This window comes from Geospiza fortis, unplaced genomic scaffold, assembly GCF_000277835.1.
Source record: "Geospiza fortis unplaced genomic scaffold, GeoFor_1.0 scaffold106, whole genome shotgun sequence".
Taxonomy (NCBI): Eukaryota; Metazoa; Chordata; class Aves; order Passeriformes; family Thraupidae; genus Geospiza; species Geospiza fortis.
Genome location: NW_005054377.1, coordinates 3,185,423 through 3,191,410, shown reverse-complemented (window position 1 = coordinate 3,191,410; position 5,988 = coordinate 3,185,423). Strand labels below are relative to the sequence as shown.

Below are 5,988 nucleotides of genomic sequence, written 5' to 3'. Positions count from 1 at the left end.
TATTTGGGATTGCAGGCTATCAGCATCTCCAGGCAGGCTTGTTTCCACAGCACAGCCAGGAGGGATAAAGGCTGAGCTAAATCCACTTAAATTTAGATGTTTCCACGGGCATGGAGTGGCTCAGCTCCCACGGGTGTGGGAAGAGCTGGTCAACAGACTTGACTCAAACGAGGCATGAATGTTTGGTCAGTTTTGGTTGCCTAAACCAAACCTCAGTTCCAGCTTCACCAATAAATATGGATAAAAATTTCATTCCCTTCTCATGCTCATAGAATCACAGAATTGTCTGAGTTGGAAGGGACCTTAAAACACATCTCATCCTACCCCCTGCCATGGGCAGGGACACCTTCCATGATTCCAGGTTGATCCAAGCCCCATCCAACCTGGCCTTGGACACTTCCAGGGATCCAGGGGCAGCCACAGCTTCTCTGGACACCCTGTGCCAGGGCCTCACCACCCTCACAGCCAGGAATTTCTTCCCAATATCCCATACATCCCGGCCCTCTGGCAGTGGGAAGCCATTCCCTGTGTCCTGTCCCTCCATGCCTTGTCCCCAGTCCCTCTCCAGCTCTCCTGGAGCCCCTTTAGGCCCTGGAAGGGGCTCTGAGCTCTCCCTGGATCCTTCTCTTCTCCAGGCTGGACATTCCCATCTCTCCCAGCTTGGATCCAGAGGGCCTCCAGCCTTGGGAACATCTTTGTGGTTTTCTCTGGAGTTTCTCCAGCAGGTTGAGGTTCATCCAGTTCCCAGACAGGTTTTTAAGAGAAAGTACCTCTTTAAAAGCCTAGTGCCTATTTATGGCAGAAAATGTCTAAAATCCTGCCTAAACCAAAACATTTAACTTTTGATTAAAGTGAAGTCAAGCTTGATTAAAGCAAAAGTCCCCTACAATAAGTTTAGTGCCATTAAGGATGATTTATGTGCATAATTCACTGTTCTATTCATCTGTTCTGTGCACTACTAGTAAATACGAATTTTCAATTAATAATTAGAAATGGATTAACACTTTTGCCTGCCAGTGATACTTGAGGTAACACTTGAGCTTTGTTGCACTCATCCAAAACAAACCTGTGAGAGGTTTTTTTTCTGGGTTCAGGTTGATGATGTGCTTCCTTCAAAGGTCAAAGAGCATTCAAAAATGCATTTATACATTGTTATATCTGAGAGAATTAATAAATAATGAATATACAGGGAACTTTTCTTCTAAACCATGTCTTCCTGGAGAATTTCTAGTTTTTAAAAATATGTATAAAATATTTGAAGTCTTAGAGGAGCAGTTTTGCTACTGCTCCTGATCACTGAATGGTTTGGGTTGGAAAAGACCTCAAAAATCTTTTAGTGCCAAAAGAGGACCAAAACCAGAGTTTCCTCCTTGACACTAAAAACTGTGTAGATTGAAAACTTTCTAAACCTTGTTGACAGTGTAGAACTTTTCTTTATTATGTACAAGCTCATTAATTCTTTTAAACCTCCTGAAGAAACTATTTTCTATTTAATTTATACTTCCTGCACCACAGCACCTTGAAAATCATGCAGAACTCTCAATGCACAGCCCTGTAACGAAATTCTTTCCTATTAACATTTTTCTCCTTTAATCATGTGCCATAAAGAGTTTTACTTTCCCCTGGCAACTTTTAAGCTGTATGGATGTAATCATTAGAGTGAGTGATGACATCAAGCCAGGCTGACATGGTGCCATTGAATTTTACTAAATAATGATATGATGAGCTGTAAGAAGGAGTTTTATTAGTCTTAACTCAGCAAGGATTGATTGGGGAGAAGAAAATGACCAATCCGTATCTCAGGTTGCTGCAGGTATAAGAAAATAAGTGACAGCTGCAGAAAAGTCTATAAATCACAGGAAAAATTATGATAAAAATAAGAGCTATGAACTGCCCTTTAAAATTTCACTGGATGGCAGAGAAGAGTCGAAGAGACCTCAGCCATTTATCTCCATTATGCCTGGGATCCTCCGAGAATAGCAAAGTTGACGGATGATGCCATTACCTTTTTTTTATTATTTTTAAATGGAGGGAAGATAAGGAGTGGTGTCTAAGTGTTACTTTCAACTCATTAGAGGGTTGAGTCTTTGAAAGAATTCCTTGATTTAGCCAATGAAATAAAGTGTTTTTTGCTTTAGCTTTCTGTAGGTAATGTATTAAACATCGGCTTTTTGGAAACAAATCTGCTTGTTTGCAGTTTCTGAAGAAAAAAAATATAGTCCTGGGAAATATGTTTTTTTATTAATCAGAGAATCACAGAATGGTTTGGGTTGGAAGGGAACTTAAAGATCATCTCATTCCACCCCTTGTCCTTGAACAGAGACACCTTCCACTATCCCAGGTTGCTCCAAGTCTTGTCCAGTATGGCCTTGGGCACTTCCAGGGATAGGGATTCCATATTCCAGTCCATATTCCAGTCATTCAAACCAAAGGAGAGCCAGCATTTATTGCTTTGATGCCAAAGAATGTGAAGAAGACCAAAACTTCTAAGTCATTCCTACCCACGTGAATCAGAAGATACCAAAGTGTTGGTAAGAAAGGGATTTTTAGAGCCATTTCTTTGCCTGTTATCTACACTTGGGCAAATATCAGCTTTCCCAGTGGCAGTGTGTTTATATTCCATGGCAGTCTCAACCTGGGAATTGTTCCTTTGACAGGATCTGGGAGCTCATCACAGCCCCCTCTTCTCTCCAGCCACCATCCTCTCACCACAAATTTCCATTTCATATACATCAGAGCTCAGCTCCTGAGGGCTTTTTGTGGTTAATTGGTGCCCTGGGCTCTGCTGGCACAGTGAGGACATTTCATGTTCTCCAGAGTGGTCAGGGCTGAGCTCTGCCGAGATGCTTTGGTCAGCCAGAGGGAAATTCCTGCATATGATGCATGCCCAACATCTGAACACGTTTGGAGTTCCAGATGCCCTTATCTACTCTGGTTCTCCAGAGACAAGAGCTTACAGTGACAGCTCAGTGCTCACACAGGCTGGAGATTTTGGACTTTTTCATACTTTGGCACCACACAACTGTATCCAAACTCCACACATTTTTGTCTTTTGCCAGAGAGGTGCAAATTATCTGCTTTTCTCTCTGTCCTAAAATCAGTCTCTCTATCAAAGCATCTCTTTGACAAGAGGATTTCTGGCTGTTCCCAGCACATCAGCTGATTTTCTTTGTTCCAGGCCTCACCAGTGACTGCCAGGCTGTTACCTCAGAGGTCTGTTTGTCCCTGTTCCTGCTGGATGTGTTCCTGATCACCTGCTCAGGGGCGCAGGATTTGCCTTTTCCAGTCTCTCTCTTGCCCCACTGATATTACTAAAGTAGATCTGGATAAGAACAATTCCATTATGGAAAGGGTTGTCCAGCCCTAGCGCAGCTGCCCAGGGCAGGGGTGGAGTCCCCATCCCTGGAGGAATTTAAAGTCCTTGGGGACGTGGGTGGCCTTGGCAGTGCTGGGGGATGGTTGGACTTGGTGATCTCTGAGGCCTTCTCCACCCTCATTGACTCTCTGAATCCTCAGGGTTAATGAATTTTCTTACCAACTTTAAGAAGGAGCCTGTTCAGTCCTGAACGAAAGGGAGGTCCAGGTCCTACTGACAGATTTCCCTTTTATCCTTGAGGAAAAGACTGATCTCCTGGAGCTACCCTAAAAACTATCCCTAAGCTGGCAGGTTTGGCACATGGCAGGGGATGGCACTGGGTGATCTTTAGGGTCCCTTCCAACCCAAACTGTTTTATGAGTCTGTGAAAATGTGTTTCCTTGAAGTGAAGCCCTCAGGAGTAGAATGTGGCTTTAGGTGCATAGTTCAAGAGATAAATGCTCTTTGTTGCTTGGATGTTATCTTATTTGCCACCTGGATTTTGGATATTTTGGCTTTCAGTTGCCCTTCCAAGTTAAACAACTTTTGCAAGACTGAAGAGCCTCATTTCTCTGCGTTTTTTTTTTCTCCTCTAGAAATGTATTTTTAATTTAGAGTCAGTTCTCCTCTTAACCTTCTCTTCAATAAATTAATTAAGCTGACTGGCTCTCAGATATTATGTCATGGTGGCACATGCAGATATTAAATAATCTGATTTTTTCACTCAGAGCACTGTGCACTTGAGCTCATACCAAACTTACACTCCTAAATTCATGCTGGAAACAAGCACCCTCTGTAGTGATCCTCCATTTAGAGAGATTTTTGTAATCTCCTCCCTGGTTGGTTGTTAAACAGTTTGTTAAGCAATAAATAGATTTGCAGAATGTTAATGCTTAAGCTCAAGCATCAATCAGCATTAACATATCCTGGCAAAATTAAAGCTTTCCTGGCCTGTCCTCATTTTATCCCAAATTGGCTCTACCAGAGCTCCCTGCCACCCTGGAAGAACTTCCAAAGGAATGAGCAAAATATCCTCTGGTGGCACTTGCCACTATTAAGTATTGATGAAGAACATTGTTATTGCTTTTATTGTAATAATACATTTTAACAGCTAAAAAATAACCCAAATTATCAGAAAACTCCAGAAGATGTTTTGGAATCAGATTCTTTCATGTAACTGCTGGTCATTGAATGGAATTTTTGTCCTTATACATATTTTAAAATATTTTTGTGACTTGTTTTTCATGAATATTTCAGGCAATTTTTGTTTGTTTATTGTATTTCCCTTTAAATAATTTCTTGTTGCCCTGGGGAGTCCAAGAAGGATAAATCCATGATTTAATGAGGAGTAGTGAGTTGATGGCATCTTTTTCCCTCCAGTACCACAGGCTCTTTCTCCATCCTCTGTCCTTTGCCAGGGGGGTATCAGGACATCCATTTCCTTTTCCATTTCATCTCCACAGTCCTGACACTTGATGGGAATCCTCAGAGGGGCTTCTGCAGCTTGGTGGCAATCCTAACACCAATCCTGATGATTTCCAATTTGTCTTGGATTGCAGCTTTTTGGGAGGACTCTGCTTAAGGAACTACAACTTTTTCATTCCCACAAGTTCATCCACACCACCAGACAAAGTCAAAATTAACACATTTTATTCCAGCAAAGCTTAAAGTCGGGTTCTTGAACACAAAATTGGGAAGAAGGGGGGAAAGGCAGTGATAACAAAGGTGCCAATGCAGCTGCGAAAGTGCATGTCCAGGTAATTCTTGATGCTGAAGCTGCTCTGAGGCTGTTGTTTGAGTTTAGGGAATGATCCACAGCAAAGCTGGCTGAAGAGAATGGGAATGGGAATGGGAATCAGCAGTGGCTTCCCAGGATTGCAGTGCCAAACCAAATCTGGACTGGTCACCTGAGGGGGCAGTTGTGACCTCTCTGCTTTGGCCCAGTGTTTTGTAGCTTTTCAGGGAGGATCCATCCCATATTTTGCAAATTTGTACATGAATGACTTCATACATCAGGTCTTTTGAAGGGGTTACACATATCAGCAGAAATATCACAAAATCCTGGTCCTAAAATTGCCCATCCAGCCTGGTCTTGAACTCTTCCAGGGATGGGGAGTCCACAAGCTCTCTGGGCAGCCTGTCCCAAAAATAACTATTTTTCTCCAAAAGCATTTTGTACCTCTCTCCCATGAAGTTGTATTCCCACAGCACAAGAAAGATTATAAGCACTTGATAAAATCAACATTTTTTTGGTAACCATTTGCATGGTTCAAAATCAGTTTTTTTTAAGAATGCCATGATTAGAGTGACTGCAGATTAATTATTTAAGGTTTGACATCTGTATTTGACTATTGTGTGATGGAACAAAACTGTAAAATGCTCATATTTCATTTCCATGACATTAAAAAGAGATATCAGCATTGAATCCCTTTAGGACTCTTTAACCAAAGACTTGGACTCCCTAAAACTCCCTGCTGAGTGTGCATGGCAGCTGTGCTAATCCAGCTGTGTAACATCCTGAATTTACTGGGAGGTGTCCTATGTCAGGGGCTTGGAATGGGATGAGCTTTAAGGTCGCTCCCAACCCAATCCAACCCAATCCAACCCAACCCAACCCAACCCAACCCAACCCA

The 5,988-nt window shown here is 42.3% G+C and overlaps 1 protein-coding gene across 1 annotated transcript in view; it reads left to right on the top strand.

Annotated features, from left to right (window-relative positions):
• The window catches only part of MSRA (methionine sulfoxide reductase A), a 223,944-nt gene that overhangs the window by 135,066 nt on the left and 82,890 nt on the right, over positions 1-5,988 (top strand). The gene's annotated exons all lie outside the window — the stretch shown is intronic.